A 20,095-nucleotide genomic window follows, 5' to 3' on the forward strand; every position below is an offset into this window, starting at 1 on the left:
CAAACCTAGCATAAAACCACTCAGGTTTAACCGTTTCTCTGGGTCTTCATCTCCTTATGAAGACCCCCGTGTCACATAAAACTTATATTAATTAAAATTTTATCTTTTCTCTTGTTAATGTCTTTTATAACAGGGGTCCCAGTCAACAACATTAAAGGGTAGAGGAAAGATATTTTCCCTCCCCTGTAGTAGTATTCCAAGTTTCTCTCCATTTAATATTCTCTAAAACAACACAAATACTTTCAAATATTCATGTCGCTATTTTGTGAAGAGTGGCTATTAAATGTGTAAATTGCTTTGAAACTACGGTGTAAGGAACTGTATAAGAGTTAAATAATACCACTTTTATTAGAATAAAATATTTTACATCTCAAGGGCCCCGAGGGTCTCAGTGGGTTGGGGCCTCTGCCTTCGGCTCGGGTCAGGGTCCTGGAATCGAGCCCCACATCGGGCTCTCTGCTCAGCTCAGCAGTGAGACTGCTTCCCCCCTCTCTCTGCCTGCCTCTTTGCCTGCTTGTGATCTCTGTCTGTCAGGTAAATAAATAAAATCTTAAAAAAAAAAGAATGAAATATTTTACATCTCAAAACATGCATTTTAAGAACACTAAATAAAATGGAGGAACCGTATTTGCTTTGATTAAGGGAAGCTCATGTTCGTATTCTAGATATTTGAAGTAATGGGAAATTAAGGTCATAAAATGAACTGGGAGTACTTAACGTGGGAAAAAGCCTATCTTTGTTACTTTTGTTTTTTTCTTTTCCTGGAAGTGAGATAAGTTACTTTTTCTGTCCTATTTCCTTTACATGGTAAAAGTTCTGTTAAGGAGATCTTTTTTTTTCTTTTAAGATTTTTATTTATTTATTTGACAGATAGATCACAAGTAGGCAGAGAGGCAGGCAGAGAGAGAGAGGAGGAAGCAGGCTCCCCACTGAGCAGAGAGCCCAATGCGGGGCTCGATCCCGACCTGAGCCCAAGGCAGAGGCTTTAACCCACTGAGCCACCCAGGCGCCCCTCTGCTAAGGAGATCTTATAATAAATAACCCAAGACATTCTGCTGAAAGAATGTGCCTGAGTTTATGGGAATTTGTGTTAATATTACAGATAGTCTCAGCAGGGTGCCATTGGCTGCAGAAACGGGAGGCATATTCAAGCTAGCCTCTTTATCTTTTCCAGACACCGCAGTCCCTTTCACATGCTGTTTCTATGTGTCTCTTACTCTGAAAAGAAATTAAATGGAAATTGCCCGCTCAAAGTTGTTTTAAAAAGTCGCCAAGTGTCACCTGTATGCTTGCTTGAGGACTCCCTGCCTCCCGCGAGCCTGTCTTCTCTTTCCGAAGAAAGCTTTTCTACTTATTAGTGAAATAAGTGTCCCTTTCTGGTCTGTCTGTACTTAGCCACCAATTAGTAAGATGAGCAGAAATGCTCCCATGCTGAGCCTGTGCTAGGGGCACGGAGAAAGCTGACTGATTCATGATGCAAGCTATACAAGCACCTTTTTATCTCCCAGGAGAGGTTCTCAATAGGTTTGGTCTACCCCTCGAGCCTGGAGCTATTTCAGGCTTAACTACTCATTAAAGTCAACCGAAGATATTGCAAAAGCCTTTGGGTTCTTTAGGTGAATTGCCTCCGCTCGAATTCAGCTAAGAATAGTTCACTTTTACTCTCCAGGGCTGCTTCCAACTTAACCAGAACTTTCCCCTCAGCCTTGCGCCCCACAAAATGTTGAGGCCCGCGACAAGCCTAGCTTCTGATTAAAGACCCAGGACACTTGCTGTGAATACACGCCCATCTGCTAAAGCTGAGCCCAGGAATATGAGATAAGAAATCAGGGCTTTGCCGGGAGAAGAAAACAACCACCCAGATTTTTTTTTTTTTTTCTACACAGAAGATAAATTATTTTTTTAAATGCAAAAAACTTTGGCTCGGGTCGAGATTCCAGGGTCCTGGGATCGAGTCCTGTGTCCGGCAGTGGGGGGCTCTGCTTCACCCTCTCCCTCTGCTTCTTCCCCTTTCTCTCCCCCACTGCTTATGTTTTTTCTCTCTCTTAAATAAATAAAATCCTTTAAAAAAATAAAAAAAAAATAGATAAATGTAAAAAACAAAAATACCTAACCTTTGATCAGAGAAGGGTGCCTGGGTGTCTCGGTGGGTTAAGCCTCTGCCTTTGGCTCAGGTCATGATCCCCGGGGTCCTGGGATCGAGCCCCGCATGGGGGCTCCCTGCTCAGCGGGGGCCTGCTCCTTCCTCTCCTCCCCTCTCCTGCTCTCCCTCGCCATCTCTGTCTCTCTCTCTTTCTCAAATGCATAAAATCTTTTAAAAAATAGTGATGAGAGTACATAGCACTGTGCCAGACCCACCCATCATAAATTAGGTCCCGACTATGACTTTCTCTCCTGTGCATGTGGAGCCCATTATGGAACTGGTAGCTTTGGAGCAACGGGCAGAAGGAGGGGCATTCCTGGGCAGGGTGGAGCCAGCCCTGACAGGAAGACGCTCCTCTCGTATTTTCATAGAAGTAAGCGCAGAAAGGAGGCGATTTGTTTCTGAAAACTGGTAAAATCATCCTTGCATCCATAGATCCAGTGAAAAAAATCAGGGTTGAGGATGCTAAACTGTTTTGCGAATGATCGAGGTAGTTCTAGGCCAATGATACACCAGATTTATGCACTACCCTGCCTGTTGAAGGCTTCAGGGAAATTAAAGCCGTTGTTTGGGGGTTAAAGCAAGGTGGCGTAGGATGAGAGAAGCAATAGCCTCTACCATGTATTTGGTTCCCGTCAGAAGGGAAAATGCCTTGATCATCCCAACTTTGATAGGTTGGACTATGACTCACCATCCCATAATTTGGGGCTTGGCCATGGCATTGCACATACCCAATGGAGTGTCTATGGATATGACTTCTGGAGAGGTCTTCAGTGTGCATCCATGGTCTAGCTTGGCCCTCTTGCTCTTTTGTCATTCGTCGTAAGAGGAGTACGACCCGGGGACGCCTGGGTGGCTCAGTGGGTTAAGCCTCTGCCTTCAGCTGGGGTCATGATCTCAGGGTCCTGGGATTGAGTCCCACATCGGGCTCTCTGCTCCGAGGGGAGCCTGCTTCCTCCTCTCTCTCTGCCTGCCTCTCTCTCCACTTGTGATCTCTCTCTGTCAAATAAATAAAATCTTAAAAAAAAAAAAAAAAAGAGAGAGGAGTATGACCCGTGTAGCCTCCGGTCTGAGGAGAATGAGGTGACAAGTGAACAGACTTAATCCCATCCTGAAGCTAATCCCAGCGGATCCCAACCCAAACCAGCAGAGTCAGTCAACCCACAGTCTGAAGTAGACCCACACCAGGCAATTTGCAGACTCCTGAGCAAAAATTGTAAGTGTTTGTTTCTGCCATTGAGTTTTTTTTTTTTTTTAAGATTTTATTTATTTATTTGTCAGAGAGAGAGGAGTGAGAGTGAGCACAGGCAGGCAGAGTGGCAGGTAGAGGCAGAGGGAGAAGCAGGCTCCCTGCCAAGCAAGGAGCCCGATGTGGGACTCGATCCCAGGACGCTGGGATCATGACCTGAGCCAAAGGCAGCTGCTTAACCAACTGAGCCACCCAGGCATCCCTCTGCCATTGAATTTTGAGGTGGTTTTTTAGGCAGCAATAGGTGACTGATACATCATTTTTTAAAAAGATTTTATTTATTTATTTGTCAGAGAGAGACACAGCAAGAGAGGGGACAGAAGCCGGGGGAGTGGGAGAAGCAGGCTTCCCGCTGAGCCAGGAGCCAGATGTGGGGCTCGAATCCAGGACCCTGGCATCATGACCTGAGCTGAAGGCAGAGGCTTAACCGACTGAGCTATCCAGGCACCCCTAATACATCACTGTTGTTCTATTTTTAGTCCATTTTCCACGTGAAAGCCATAGTTCTCTATTTATTTGTTTATTTGATAGAGCACAGGCAAGTCAGTGGTGGGGAAGGCAGAGGGAGAGAATCTCCGGCAGGCTCTATGCTCAGCACATAGCCAAATGCAGGGCTCAGTCACACGATCCTGAGATCACGACCCTGAGATCACGACCTGAGCCGAAATCAAGAGTCGGATCCTTAACCTACTGAGCAACCCAGGCGCCCCGTAGTTCTCTATTTAAATACAAACCCACCATATCACGTCCTTGTTTAAACCTCTCAGTAGTTCTTATTTTGGAATAAAGATCAGATGTTCTGGAATAAAGACCAGATGTTTAGCATGACTATAAAATGTTGCACCCTCAGTCCCTGGCCTCTTTCCCACCACTCTGCTCTCCGGCACCCCCAGCCTTCTCTCGGTTGTTTGATCTCACCATGCTTTCTTTGCTCCCTATGACCTTCTCGTGGACGGGTCCCAGGGTGTGCTGACCTCTCCTCCCCACCCTCTGCTTAGTTAATGCCTGGTTAAGTAGAACCTTAAATGTTCCATTCCCAAGGAAATTCTCCCTGACCCTAATGCAAGGTTAGATTCTCAATAGGTCTCACAGCCTGTTGTATTTCAGCTTTTAGCACTTAACTAAAGTTGCGGTAAATTATTCAATTGTGTCACTCATCTTACCCATCAGGAGAGCAAGGACAATATTTGTCTGATATGCTGCTTTATCCCCTGCTGAGCGCGATGACGTGCACCTGGGAAGCAGCTAATAGTTCTTGAATGAGTGACTGAGTACAGAGACCGTGCTTGAACAAAAGTCAGGGGACACAGAATAGGTCAGATGTTGGTGAAGATCTGAGTCAGTTTCAATGAAATACCCTGTGAGGACTTAGTGTAAGAGACCAGGAATATTGGAACAAGGTAAAACAAAACAAAATAAACAATCAAGGGGCGCCTGGGTGGCTCAGAAAGTTGGGCGTCTGCCTTCAGCTCAGTTATGATCTCAGGGTCCTGGGATTGGGTCCCACATCGGGCTCCTTGCTTGGTGGGGAGCCTGCTTCTCCCTCTGCCTGCAGTTCTCCCTGCTTGTGCTCACATTCTCTCTCTCCCTGACAAATAAATAAATAAAAATCTTAAAAAAAAATAGACAAAACAAAACAAAAGAACACCTGCAAAGGAAGCAGTCTCTTGTGAGTCACAGAGCCAGTTTGGTTATAATAATAATGAGAGTTGGATTTCTAAATGGGACTGAATTAAAAAATGAAAACTGATTATAAGAGGAAATGTCCTTAGCCAAGGAACTGACGACATGGGACGTTTGGACGGTACGAGGACGAGCAGTAAGTTTCAAGCAAGTGAAGATAGTCCAAGGCTGTGAAAATAAAATCAAACCTATGCCCTTTTGTATTCACAGCTTTCGGGTTCTTAGCTTTTTAAATCATGTCACAGTTCACCAGTGAGAGAAAAACTGTTCTCGGTATCAGGATATTGACAGAGAAAAAGTAAAACATACCAGGAATGACACGAGCTTTGAAAGCTGAAGTGAAAATCTCATACAGGTTCAGTAAACCTTTCAGTCCAAAGAAAGCACAAAGGAAAGAAAATCTGGGTGGAGGGAGCTTCAACGTTTGGGTGTCAATGTCCTTACCACTTATGAACGTCTCCGGGGGAGCCTTGGGACTCACAGCCTCAGGCTTCCCTAGCACCTGCAAAGGCCTGACTTAGCCTCCTCTAGTCACCCCTACCTGACCCCCCCCCCCACTTCCATCACCGAACAGAGCCTATGGAAGCCATTTCATTGTTGTCTTCAATTCACCAGCAACATACACAAATGTAAGCTAAGGAGTCTTTTAAAGGAAAAAAAAAAGTGGTGAAGAATTTAAAAAAATTCTTTAGCTATTAAGTATCTTGGTCTATTTCCCTCGGCTCCATAGCTTTTGGTAATTAAAATGGTTTCAACAGAGGATCCTAGAGTGCAGCTTCCTTTTTTTTTTTTTTTTCCTGCCTGTGTTGGCTCTCATGTTCTTTGCTTAAATAATTAATAATCATTACTATCTGTTATGCAGCATGTGGGAGAAGAGTGAGTAATCTCGGATCCCAGGGCATTTGCACCAGGCCTGTCCCCTTTGCATAAGCTTTCATCTGAGGCCTTCATTAGTTGGCACCAGGGTGTACATGGGCCGTCCTCCGCCTTCAGTGTTTATTAACCATAAAAAAGAGCCCCATCTGATGCGCCAGCTGGAGGCAAATACTGCTGATGGGAAGTAATTCCCCGGAAGAACAGTAATGAAGAAAGTGAGGGGAGGGGGACGTGGAGAAGAGAAAACCACAAAGTTCATTTAGATCGAGCTGGACCAAAATGCAAACTCTAAGTGTCTGTCATGTTACCCCAGAACCAGGCTTCGGGGTCACCAAAGAGCAAAGGATTTCAGGAACTCCCTGGCAAACATACAAATGTGAAACCGGAGGGTTTATAGTCTCAGATAGGTTTGACAATTTCTACTCTTATGACAGTGCAGAATAGGAGCAAAGCCACACGTATTTAACTGTAACAGGTCCCTGTACTTGTTCACAGTCATGAAGGGCTGGGCGGTCTGCTACCTCCACAGGGCGAGGGATTGGCCCTCAGGAATGTTCTTTTTTTTCTTTTTTCTTTTTCTTTTCTTTATTTATTTATTTGACAGACAGAGATCACAAGTAGGCAGAGAGGCAGGCAGAGAGAAGGGGGCAGAGAGAAGGGGGGAGGCAGGCTCCCTGCTGAGCAGAGAGCCCGACGCAGGGCTCGATCCCAGGACCCTGAGATCACGACCTGAGCCAAAGGCAGCGGCTTTAACGCACTGAGCCACCCAGGCACCCCACTCCTCAGGAATGTTCTTCAGTCTCATCCTAAACATACGGGTAGCATTGCAACATCTGCTGATAGGGCCCTGGTATGTGCCGGGGGGAGAGAGCTGTTTTATTGTTTATTCCCAGAGAGTAAAGGCTATTTGCTTTTAGGAATGGTAATTTTTAAAAAAATTCATTTTGAGAGAGAGAGAGAGAGAGAGAGGTGGTTGGCACAAGCCAGGGAGAGGAGCAGAGGGAGGGCAAGATGGAAACTCCACATAAAGCAGGGAGCCCAATGCGGGGCTCGATCCCAGGACCCTGAGATCATGACCTGAACCAACGGCAGACACTTACCTGACTGAGCCACTCATGCGCCCCAGGAGAGTCATTTTTTAATATTTAATTGGACGATAACCAGCAGGGGAAAAAGGTAACAAGTATCCTTAAAGGCTAATAAGCTAAGTATTTGGATCCAATTTGGAGTCGTATGCTGGTTTGTCTTTACTCGGTGATTGAAATGTTTCTGCACAGACAAAATACACTTACAGGACAGGCTGGTCTATCAGAACGCTCAGCCGAAGCAACGAATAATCACTTTTTTCCCATTGTTCCCAAGTGCAACATGAACAGGATTCTGTGATGGAGGGAAACCAGAGCTCTGGGGACAGGCTGGCAGCAGCCCGATGTTCACAGCTGCACACAGCCCACTCGTGACACAAAATATATAGATTCACTGATCTACAAAATGCTTTCATCGTTGTGCTTAATAATTCCTTATTATCTCCAAAGTAAAATTAGATGACAAGTCGTCTGCCGAAGGGAGACACAGGGGACTGGCGCGTGTCTGTGGCGCTCCCGGCCTGCTGTGCCCTTGGCCCCCTATCACTCTGCCCTCCCAAGAGGAAGAGCTGCAGCACGTGTAAACAGGAAGGCAAACATCGGGACCAGAGCAAAAGACAAATTATCTCACTTTCTATCTTCCTGGAAGTTATGAATTAATAGTTAAACTGTGGTTCTCAAAACACAAAAAGAATGGGGGTTCTCATTTTTCTTTATGACCAAATCTTGTCATGATTTGGTGCCAAGTCTCTTCCTTTCTCTCCCATCCTTGTTTTGTACTTGCTAAACTCATAGGCGGGAAGACCATCTTATGGGGTAACACTCGAGGTCCACTGTTGGCAAACCTACTTGAGGATAGCTCTCCTGCCCTGTAAGCCTGTGGCTCTGCTGTTGTTTCCCACGAGGCCTAAAATTTTGACTGTTAGACTTATCCCTTTGGCACAGAGGATAAGTGTAAAGATACATATATGTCTGGGAGCACAGAGAGGCTCTCCCCAAAGCTGAAAGGATAAAATACAGAATCACAAATGTGATGCATGAAGAGCGAGGGGAGGGTTGATGGCATTGGGGTCGGGGTTGGAGCTAGGCAAGAGGAATGGCTGCCCAATGGAAGGGACAGTCCTGGGCAAGGTATCTACATGGGTTTTATTTATGAATGCAACAGTGTTCGGTGAGCCTCTGCATATGCCAGATATTGTGCTAGGTGGGAGTGGTTTGCAGCGATGACGTCCTTGCCCTCCTGGAATGTATAGCCATGCTGGACTGGGGTGAGCAGAGGTTAAGAAATGTCCCCTCGGGCGCCTGGGTGGCTCAGTGGGTTAAGCCGCTGCCTTCGGCTCAGGTCATGATCTCAGGGTCCTGGGATCAAGTCCCGCATCGGGCACTCTGCTCAGCAGGGAGCCTGCTTCCTCCTCTCTCTCTGCCTGCCTCTATGCCTACTTGTGATCTCTCTCTGTCAAGTAAATAAATAAAATCCTTAAAAAAAAAAAAAAAAAAAAAAAGAAATGTCCCCTCAAAGACCAAATATTCAGTCAGGTGAATAAAGGAGAAGTGGAGAAGAACCACCGAGGCAAAGGGAACCACACTGCTGGAGTTCATGAAGCACAAAGTACCCTGTGATCAAGGATTAGGGAGAAAGTCTACGTGGGGCTGGAGCCCGTTCAGCCAAAGTGGTTCAGGATGAGGCTGGAGCCGGACGACTTGGAGCCACGCTCAAAAGTTTGAACTTCATCAAGGAAATGGAGAGAAGTCATTGAATAGCAGAGGACTGGCAAGATCAGAACATCTTAAGAAGGCCGGTGGGGGTGCCTGGGTGGCTCATTTGGTTAAGCATCTGCCTTCGGCTCCGGTTATGATCCCAGGGCCCTGGGATCGAGCCCCGAGTCAGGCTCCCTGGTCAGTGGGGAGCCTGCTTCTCCCTCTCCTTCTGCCCCTCTCCCTGCTTGTATGCTCCCTCTCTATCAAATAAATAAATAAATGAATGAAGGACAGAGCACTTGGAAGTTATTGTTGGAGTCGTGATAAGAGCTGAGGATGGGTTAAGAGAAGTGGAGGTGGTAGAAAGTGGGGGGATTCAAGAAGGGGTTTGGGGGCAGAAGCGACATGGACTGGGTATGAGGGACAGAGGAGACAGCGTGTCAAGGGGACCGTAAGCTTCTGGTGCAAGCAACTGTGGGGTGTGTGGTGGCAATTATCCAAGGTGGGGGATGCTGACTTGATTTAGGGACCTATTAAGTGTAAGCTGGTGTGAACAGAGCAGGTGTAAGGTCTACTGAAACTGTGGATGTCAGAGGTTTCTCTTCTTGTCTACCCATTCCCCTTCCCTTCTTCCAAATATTGGTCCCTTTCTGTCTTGTAACATTGCCTTATTCTTTCAGAATTTTCCATGTCGTGTGTGGAAGATGATACTAACATTTTCGAGGTCATATCCTTCTAGCTCTTGATCTAATAGGAAAGGGAGCTTCCCTTCATTTCCAATTCAGAAAGTTTTAGGGAATGGGTGCCTGGCTGGCTTAGTTAAGTTGCTGCCTTCGGCTCGGGTTATGATCCCAGGGCCCTGGGATAGATTAAGGTCTCTGCTCAGCAGGGAGTCTGCTTCTCTCTCTCCCTCTGCCCCTCCCCTGGTTTATGCACGTGCTCTCTCTCTCAAATAAACAAATAAAATCTTTTTAAAAAGGAAAAAAAAGAAAGTTTTAGGGAAGCACTCCAATTGGGTCAGCTTGGGACATATTCTGCCTCTTAGCCATTAGTAAATAGAATGTAGAACTTGACGGGTCCAGCTTGGGTGCCATGTCTCCCCTGTTTGCTTGTTTTTGTGGAGAGGAGAGGAGAGAATACTGTAATTGATAACATCATCAGGACCTCTGGGGGCTTGAGGGGAGGGAGGAGCAGTTTCCCAAGGGGAAGAGACAGTGCTAGGCTGTCAGAACTAGCCGATGTTCCCTAGATCCTAAACCTTCAGTGTTTCATTCTAAGGCTCTACAGATGGGTGGAGCCCAAGTTAATCCTGAAGTAATAATGTTGTCTAGAAAGGAAGAATTATCCAGCCCTGAGCTGATAGGGTAGCTGAGGGACGGACTGTGATGAACTTACTGTAACTTTGCACTATTAAAACAATAGATTTATGAAAAATTTGAAAAAAGGAAAAACATCCATTATTTCACATGGACACATTCTTTTTTTTAAGATTTTTGTTATTTATTTGACAGAGAGAAATCACAAGTAGGACAAGTAAGCAGAGAGGAAGGCAGAGAGAGGATGGGAAGCAGGCCCCCCGCTGAGCAGAGAGCCCAATGTGGGACTCGATCCCAGGACCCTGAGATCATGACCCGAGCTGAAGGCAGCGGCCTAACCCACTGAGCCACCCAAGCATGCCTCACATGAACACATTTTCGTTTCATGCATTCCTTTCCCACCTTTATTGTTAAGCATATATCTTTTAATTTTTTAAGTTTATTTATTTGAGAGAGACAGAGAGAGAGGGAGAGCAAGAGCACGGGGGAGAGGTAGAAGCAAGCTCCCCAATGAGCTGGGAGCCCAATGTGGGACTCAATCCCAGGACCTTGGGACCATGACCTTAGCCCAAGGCAGACACCCAACCAACTGAGCCACCCAGGTGCCACAAGCATATGTCTTTTATTTTTTATTTTATTTTTTAAAGGTTTTATTTATTTATTTGAGAGAGCACAAGTGAGGGGGTAGGGGATGGGACAGAAGGAGAGGAAGAAACTCCCAGCTGGGCAAGGAGCCTGCCTCAGGGCTCTATCCCAGGACCCTGAGATCATGACCTGAGCTGAAGACAGACACTTAACCATCCAGGCACCACAACAAATAAAATATATTTTTTAAGATTTTATTTATTTATTTGAAAGATCACAAGTAGGCAGAGAGACAGGCAGAGAGAGAGAAGGGAAGTAGGCTCCCTGCTGAGCAGAGAGCCTGATGCGGGGCTTGATCCCGACCTGAGCCGAAGGCAGAGGCTTTAGCCCACTGAGCCACCCAGGCGCCCCAATAAAATATTTTTTAAAAAATGCATTTAGGGGGGGCGCCTGAGTGGCTCAGTGGGTTGGGCCGCTGCCTTCGGCTCAGGTCATGATCTCAGGGTCCTGGGATCGAGTCTGCTCTCTGCCTACTTGTGATCTCTCTCTGTAAAATAAATAAATAAAAATCTTTTAAAAAAATGCATTTAGGGGTGCCTGGATGACTCAGTTATTAACCGTCTGCCTTTGGCTCAGGTCATGATTCCAAGGTCCTGCTCCTCGGGAAGCCTGCTTCTCCCTCTCCCACTTTCCCCTGCTTGTGTTCCCTCTCTTGTGGTGTCTTTCTCTGTCAAATAAATAAATAAAATCTTTTTAAAAAATTCATTTATACCTTATGTCTTGAATACCAAGCAACTTGTTCAGTTTTAATTGATTTATTTAAACATCAATATTTACATAAAAATAATTTGAATGTGTACATTTTTTGCATTGGTGGGCTCTGGGAAACTAAAAGGATCAGCTGATACACTGTATGGGCAAATATGGGTTGAGCCTTGGCGGTGGGCATAGTAGACTGGATACTAATGGGGAAAGGGACATGACTAAGACCTATTTCTGCCCTTTGAATTCATAATCTCATGCCTTTAATTTTAATTAAAGTCTACCTAATGTTAATAAAATTAAAATGTTCCTCAATTGTAACTAAAAGAGTTATTAACTCAAAAAGAGTAATATAGACATTACAAAATGTAAGCACAGTAAAGTAAAAAAAAATATATCAGTTTCTTCTCGCACAAGGATGGGGAAAAAATGTGAGGGGAGTGGAAGAGGATGGGACGGAAAAGAGGCTAAAGGAAACGCTGGGAAAGCTGGGAAGGCAAGAGGGCTTCTAAAGTGTGGTTAGTGTAACACCACGTTAACTGTTAAAATGTTGCAGATGAGGCCACTCTTATTAAAGACACGTGTCCCTTTAAAAGGGAAAGTGGGGGGCACATGGGTGGCTCAGTGGGTTAAGCCGCTGCCTTCGGTTCAGGTCATGATCTCAGGGTCCTGGGATCGAGTCCCGCATCGGGCTCTCTGCTCAGCAGGGAGCCTGCTTCCCTCTCTCTCTCTGCCTGCCTCTCAGTCTACTTGTGATTTCTCTCTGTCAAATAAATAAATAAAATCTTTCAAAAAAAAAAAAAAAGGGAAAGTGGGTGTTCAAAGCAATTCATATTCTGCCCCCAAAGGGCTGTTTCTAACCCTAACCCTAACCCTGTACTCTCTCCAGACAGAGCCATCTAGCAGATACAGAAACATTTTAATCGTGGACTCTTTCTCCCCAAGGAAGATGTTCTCCCCACCACGATTCATGATAGTTTAAGTTTAACGGACCCACGCAGGCCCATCCCTGAGCTTTCTGGGCTCCGTGGATCCCAGGTCAGACAGGCCTCCAATTCAAGATCGGGCCCAGCTGCCCCTAACGTAGCTGTGCTCCACTTCCACCGCGCAGGAAGACCACGCCTCTCAATGTTTTGCAACCTCGTCCGCTTCAGATTTTTCAGGGGTCCCGGAGAAACCGGCCTCGCCGAGGATTCCGCCCTGTCTGACCGCTCTCATTTCTAAACACAGACTCGTGCGTGGGAGAGGCCATTATTTTTACCGGATCTCTGGCTCCTGGAGCCGCTAAGGCACAGGCAGAGTCACTTCACCGCAGAGCCAGCACCATCCTTAATCCGGGCTCCGCCCTCAGACCGCCTCCTCCTCCGAGCCCCCGCCCCTCTTCCCCTGCCCACCCGCCCCGCCCCCGCTCCGCTCCACCCCTTTGCTCAGAGCGCGGCTCGGCCACTACCCGCGACCCTGTTCCACCCGCCCATCTCGTGGCCCCGCCCCGGGATCCCTGGCCCCACCTTCTCCCGAGGAGCCCAATGAACGTCTCCGCGCTCCACTCGGCCCCCGCCCCGTATGCAGAAGGCCCCGCCCCGTAGGCCAAGTTAACCAATGGGCGCCCCACAGCCCCGCAGCCCCGCCCCACCCTCAAGTCCCTCCCCTGGCGCCCGGCCCTTCTCACCTCCCACTCCCGACACACCCCGCCCCCCACCCCACCCCACCCCACCCCGGGCGTTGCGGTGGCCGCGCCTCCGCCGCCCGCGCGGAGCCAGATGCCGCCCCCTCCGCCGGTCCCTCCCCCGGCGGCCTGGCGCCTCCCTCCCATCCCGCCGCGGTGACTCACGGAGCGGGAGGCGGAGGCTCAGGCGGCCGCTCCCGCTGCTGCTGTTGCTGCTGCTGCTGCCGCCGCCGCCGCCGTCGCCGCCGCCGCCGCCGCCGCCTCTGCTGCTGCTGCCGCCGCCGCCGCGGCTGCTCGGGCTGAGCGCGCCCCGGAACAGGCCGCTGCGCGCGGTGCACGGACCCGCAGCCCCCGCCGGCCCGGCCGGGTCGGGCGGCCCAGGTAAGCGCCGAGGCCGTCCCCGCGCCCACAGCGCCGCGCGGGGGCTCTGGGGAGCCGCCGGCCCTTTGTCTCCCGGGGAGGGGCCGAGGAGGGCGCCCCGAACCCTCTCGGACCCACTGGCTGGCCCCCGGCGCGGCGCCCTGGTCTGGGCCCGGCCTCCGCGCCCCGCCTGGTGGCCGCCGCCTCCCGCCTCCCGCCGCTCGCCGCCGCGGACGCCGCCACAGACCACCCTCCAGCCTTCCTCCCCTTCGCCCAGGGGTCGCCTCCACAGGTGTCCGAGCTGCCCACCCCGTTGTTCGCCGCCGCGTCGGCGCGGTTGTCACCGTCTGTCAGCACTCCAGGTCCCGTGCCCTCCCGACTCCCCCCTCACCTGCTCCCCGCGCTCAGCATCCCGACCTTTCCGTGCAGAGCCCCTCCGTCTGTCCCCAAAGTAAATGCTGCCAAGGTCTGGCCCGGGGGCCGCCCTTCCTCCCTCTCGTGTGATTGAACGGTCGCTTCCCCATTCCACGGCTCCCGGTGACTGCTCCTGGAAGGCGCACACTGCAGGCACATGTGCCACCTGTATGGCGGGTGTGGATCCAAATGAACCACCGGGAGCTCCAAACGGCACTTGTCACCCCCTTCTCGTCACCCCCACCCAACCACCTTCCTTATCCTTGAACGTGGTAACCCAGGTACCTAGATAGGTCTGGACACCCACCCTCTGTTAGGCCCCGCATGCCTTCCTCTCTCGTGCACTGAACTTGTCTGAGCAGTACCTGCTGTCAGGTTAGCCCCTGGGAAGGCCGAGGAGGAGGTTTGCGTTGGCAGCAAATCAAGAGTTTTATGAATAATGAGATGTGTGGCTTGCAGCACCTCCTATCTGAGAATCTAAGTATGCTGGAGCTGTTAATTATTTTGTCTCCTGTCACTCAAAGAACTTAGGGAAGTGTGCCTGGCCGGCTGCTGGGTAAATTGAGGCACAGGGTGTGTCGGTGTGGGACCTGGAGGCAAGTCAGAGTTTGTCCTAAAGTTTTGTTCCCAAGTGCCTTGGATCTTAGCTCGCTGCTGCAACTACTGGGCTCTTGTTCCTGGTTTTGGGTAAATCGAGGCACGGGTTATGTCTGCATGGGACCTGGAGGCAAGTCAGAGTTTGTCCTGCGGTTTTATTTCCAAGTGCTTTGGATCTTAGCTCCATGCTGGAACTACTGGACTCTTGGTCCAGGCTTTAGACCCTAAGTGATACTCATCTTTCGGGCCATTAAAGTGTCCAGAGATGCCAGTTTCCTCTGATTTAAAGCAGGACTTTGAATCATAAAAAAGGTGCTGGCTGTTGAACTTTAGGGTGTCATTTGTGGTTTTCTGGTGGAGTTAGTGAGGAACCTTGTAAAATGCAAGTTACCTCTGTGAGATGGAGACTCATCCGTTCAGTGGTGAGCGCTCTCTGTAGGACAGGCACCATGTCCAGCACCCAGGCTCCAGGTGGTGAAAACGGACCCAGCCCCTGCCCTCCCGAAGCCGACACTCTAAAGAGGAAAAAGTAAACAAATATCAACATAATTCCAGTGGCATTAAGTGCTGCTATGAAGAACCAGTTTGGATCTTATTCCAAGGGCAGTTAGAAGCTGTTAGAGGATTTTAAGCAGAGAGGTGATAAGATCTAAGTTTTCAAAGATGGTTCTGGCTGCCGTATAGAGACTGGATTGTAAGGCACAAAGGGAGAAGCGGGGATGGCAGTGGGCAGGTAGACGACTGCAGCTTACGGGCAAGAGGCGGAGGTGGCTCCGGGGACCAAGCTGGTGGTGGTAAAAGGGTAAAAGTGAAGAGCTAGCACCTCTCTTCTCCCCCCAGGAGAGGCCGAGAGCTGGAAAGCAAAATGTCAGGAAACACCGACTCAGATTTATATGTATAGCAGATAATTTCTAGATCATAGGCAGGTTTAGCTCAGCTCACCTTGCTCAGCCCCTGTTTTGAACCAGGCAGGCGCTGTGCTGGACTCCAGGGATACAGATGAGAACAAGGTGAATGGGAGTGGGCTCCACGTTGCAACAGTGCGTTCCCGGAAGGGTCACCTCCTCCTCGATAGAAGAGGGTTTCTGGGCTTAAAAACCAGTTAGAGATGGAGGAGCACAGAACACAGTGGGCTTCGATCCCATATTTGGCTGCATTATTTAAATGAGAGAATTTTTATTGCCCTGCCGATGCTGTGAGATGTTGCCCAAGGAAATTGGGACTGTTCTCATGGTAGATGAGACGACCAGTCAGTGGCCATGCACTTGAACTATTAACCAGAATAAAACTTGATCTCTGTGCTGCTCCAAAAGTGTGCTGTCAGAACATGTCAGAGGCAGAAGACCTTGGGGGGTTGTGTAGGCCAGCCCCCTCTTTTCTGGCTGGGGATCTGTGGCCCCTAGAGGCTATGTAACTCCCGAAATCCCATAGAGTCTGTACATTTTTTAATGGCATCTGCCAATTTCTACTTCTGTTTCAGCTCCAAGTGTCCCTGCCTGACTCTCAGCTTTCTGAGGCTAGGATCTCTGGTGGATTCATCTTTGCGTAGCTCCCGACATCAAGAGCAGTGTCCTGCACAAAAAATAAACTCATCGGATATTAGTTGACTTGCCTGGGTGTCTCAGCACCTAACACTAGAAGCCAGGAATCCTGTCCCTGTCTTATCATCAAACCACACTTCCTGCAGATCCCTCCTCATCCAGGGTGCAGTACAGTGGGAAAGATCATGACCTGAACCAAAGGCATCTAAATGCCTAACTGACTGAGCCACCCAGGCGCCCCGAGTTAAAGCTTCTTATCTTGGCAGTGACACCGAAATAATAGAGTTTTGCTGCTGGTCTTCATGTGAGTGTCAGGGTTGGCCACACATGTATGTGTCAGCATCTTTGTTGGGGGTATCCTGAGATTGACTGGGTAGCTGTCCCCCACCCCACCACCGCTTCTCCAGGCCCCTGGGTCGGAGCCGTCTGGCCGCACTGTCTTCCATGAACCCCTCCTGTTTGATCAGGAGTGTGGTGGTACCTAGAAGGCGCTGGCTGTGTTCCGTCTGGGCTGGGAGCAGTTTGGAAGCTCAGGAGAGCACTCAGAGAAATGGCATTTAGAACCTAGGGGCTCCGCTGGTCAGGAATCCAGAGCTGGCCTTGTTAGACGGGGTGCTGTTGGCCAGCTTCCCATTCAGGCATCCCCCTTGTCGGTTGGTGTTCACAATGCCTCTTTCTCTGCTAACCTTGAGAGGCCAACACAAGCCAGTGGGAGTCTAAACTTGGTGTTGCAAGTTATTCTCGGGCTCCTGGGACATTTCATTGGCAGAATCCAAAATGCCTGTTAGTCGTATGTCATCTGTAGCCTTGTAAAAACTAAGCCCAGAGTGGGTGCAACCCTTTTGTCAAGTAATCATTTTTTTTCAATGAGAGTCATAGTGTTCATTGAGAAAATGAATGAACATGGCATTTTACATACATCGTCTCGTTCAACCCTCACCCCGATTTCAGAGATCTACACCATTAGTGCTAATTTGCACATTCAGACGCTGAAGCCTGCAAAGACTAAGTAATTGGTTAGAGATCAAGCTAGTCAGGAACAGAGTCAGGATTCAAACCCGGGCAGTGTGTCTCCTGGTCACGAGCTCGGAGCCCCATGTTAGATACTGCTTCTCAGCAGGAACAGTAGAGAAGAGAAAAATCTCTCTTGAGCCCGGCGTGGGTGACAGTGTTAGGGCGGCCAGACTTAGCTGCAAATCCTGCACCCTTTCCCTGTCTCAGCTGGCCTTGGGCATGCTAATTAACCTCCCTTTACCTTACTTTCCCCAACTGTAAATGGGGATAATGATACTTGTACCTTCATAGCTCCCAGGGGCATTGTGATGTTTGAGCCAAAGTGCTTTTGAACTTCTTTTATGAAAGGGCGCTGGGCACCAATTGCTGTTATACTCGGTTATTAAAGACCCATTATGCCCTGATACTCCACGAAGCCTTGTTAAAAGGGAAAGACAACAGTCCCAAGAGGGAGAGGTGTCCTTGCGTGGTGGACACGGCTGCACCAAAACATTGTTTTCCTCCTTCTGGAGTTTCTTAAGGATTGAGGGTCATGACTGTTTCTCCATTTTTCCTGGTTGTGTTGTAGTGTATAAGCTTCTGTACGCAGGTCTGTATGCCTCACAACATGATCGCGGGCGGCGAGGGCAAGACAGAGAAGGGGGTGAAGGGCTTGGTGCCTAATTCTGGCTCTGACGTCTGTCTGAGATAAGCCGAGGATCCAGAGATGCCAAGAAGTGATGGCCATGTTCCATACGTTCTTCCTTCTGATGATTCACTGATTCAGTTAATAAATATTTACAGAACTTGATTACAGCCTGGACTCCATCGTAGGCACGGAAGTACGGTGACGAGCAGGGTTAAAATAGTTCTTCCCCATGCAAAGCTTACAGTCTAAGGCCAAGAGGCTTATTATCTGGATGGAGTCGTGGGACTAAAGAGAGAATGTGTTGGTGAGTGTTTTGAACTCTCAGGAGTCAGAATATAATTTCCGGGTGTACACGTGGGCTCCCCTGGGTACCTACCCTAGGTGGGCATTAAGGTGTAGGAGAGTGTGTTTGGCTTCCCAGAAGGGCAGGGGAAGAGTTAATAGCTTAGAGCCCTTTTGTGTCATATGTAATAAAAGCTGCACTTGGTGTGGGCAGTAAGAGCTCATTTCCACTTAAAGCCTCAACTCTTTGTTACTTGAGTTCAAGTCAGGAAGGAATGATCATGGGCTCCTCCCAATTTTTTTTTTTTTTTTTTAATTTATGCCACCAATCTGGTGCCTTTCTTTAGAAATGACCACTAGACCTGATCTCTCCTGCCTGTCCGGTCTCCTTCGGGAAAGCAAGCATATGGCAGCAGGTGGGCTCTGGGGTGAGCTGCTTGGTGTTCTCCGGCAGGCCCACGGGGCTCCCGAACTGGTGCCTGTAGACACCTGTGTGGGGTCGATTTGTACACAGTGCGGGGGGCGAGGGTTATTTCTTCCCCAAGTGTTCCCTGCATCAGGCCTCAGGATCCCTTCAAAGAGCGAGGTCAGGGAGGGCCCGCAGGTCATGGGAAAGCACACAGTGTTCTTCCTCTGTACCTCCAGCAGGGCTGGGTGGAGAGGGCAAAGGGCTGGCAGAGGCAGCTGCCCATATTCAGAGTGGGAGAAAGACCCAGGACAGCATGCTCCTGGGTGATGTCACTTTCACCCAGCCCCTGACATGTCACTGCCTTCCTGGCGCTCATTCGCCACCCTTTCAGTCCGGGGGCCGATCACCATTCTGCGCCCGATCAGGAGGAAACAGCCGGCCCGGCAAGAAGGCCAGGTCACTCAGTGTCCCCGACTTCTTTAAGTGTGGTTGGAGCCCACAGTGACGCTGGTTCAGCCAGGAGAAAGTGACCCACTTCCATGTCCTCTGCCACGTGGAGAGCCGGGTGGGAGGCTTTCGGAGACCAGCTCCAAGTAAGCTTCTCTCAGGCCGGAGTATCTCCTGAGTATCCACCCACATGCTTCCTGCTGCTGGACTCCTGCGGTCCGTGCCCCTGAGCTGAGTAACAGCTCCAAGACAGATGAAGTTACTGCCTTGTCATCTCGCAGGCCTGGATCCTGCAAGTGAAGCTTCCTGTGGGGGTCAGGATCCCTGTGGGCTCAAACACCTTTCCTGACGTGGGCCCTACCCTTGTTCTTCCTGCTAGATCACCAGGCAAACCGGAGACCCCGTTTCCAAGGTCATGGGTTAGCCTTGACAGCAACCCCCGCCCCCAGACCAAGGCTCGCAGCCCCCTGCTCCAGGCAGCGCTGGCTCCGCACAGTCCCCTCCTGACCCTCGCCTCTCACAGAATGTTCTTCTGCTGCAGGAATATGAACTGAAATGTTTTGGACCTTCCAGTTTCCTTCTGTTCTGTTCAGGTGGAGAACATTTGAATGATTTTTGCTCTTTGTGATTCCCTTTCTTCCCTGGGGGTGGGGGTGGGGTGGAAGGAGGCTGATTTATAGCCATGACGGTGTGAATACTGCAAAGATGATTTGGGGGTTTTGGCAGGTAAAGTGGTTCTGAGCCCCCGAATGATTCAGTCGTATTTACAGAGATGGTAGGGTCAGCTCGGGTAAGCCATGATCTCAGACCTGCGTGAGGGCCGTTGCTGACCGTGTGTTCTGCTTCCCAACTGAGGCAGTGTGTCATCCCCCTCACCCCCCGACCCTCTGTCTGTCTGTCCTGCTGTTGCCACTGCCTGGTGGCCTCTCAAGGCACGTGGCATTCCTCCAGCCGATCGCTGGCATTGCAGGAAGATGGGGTGCTGGTGATTTTTAGGAGGACTCGGTGGGGCCTACAAGTTAGAAGGTCGGCTGTGGGGTGTCTCCCCAGGGCCCTGGCTCTGCTTTGCTGCACGGCGCAGCCTTCTGGAGCGGGGTCCGCACGACGAGGAGAGGACATGGTGGGGCCTACACGTCCAGCAGGAGGGCGTGGGCTGGATGAGTAGATTTCCTTCTGCAGCCCCAAGGGGGAAGCTGCCTCTCCACCTGAAAGGCCGCGTGTACCGTCACCTCGCGTTTGCTGCAGATGTCGGCTGTGCACAGTCTGTCTCTAGGGGAGAGAAGAGGGTTGTTAGGCCCAAGAGCCGTGACCGAAGAGCCTGAATGCTCCCCACCAAGCAC

The 20,095-nt window shown here is 49.7% G+C and overlaps 1 protein-coding gene across 2 annotated transcripts in view; it reads left to right on the forward strand.

Moving 5' to 3' along the window:
* The first annotated feature begins 13,155 nt into the window (after nt 1-13,155).
* The window catches only part of CTNNBIP1 (catenin beta interacting protein 1), a 44,677-nt gene continuing 37,737 nt past the window's right edge, over nt 13,156-20,095 (forward strand). The window contains exon 1 of one of the 2 annotated variants that reach the window (XM_032301614.1): nt 13,156-13,444. The gene's annotated coding sequence lies outside the window, so the exon portion shown is untranslated. The remainder of the gene's footprint in view (nt 13,445-20,095) is intronic. The other variant, XM_032301612.1, reaches the window with a different exon arrangement.

This window comes from Mustela erminea, chromosome 10 (genome assembly GCF_009829155.1).
Source record: "Mustela erminea isolate mMusErm1 chromosome 10, mMusErm1.Pri, whole genome shotgun sequence".
Lineage (NCBI taxonomy): Eukaryota > Metazoa > Chordata > Mammalia > Carnivora > Mustelidae > Mustela > Mustela erminea.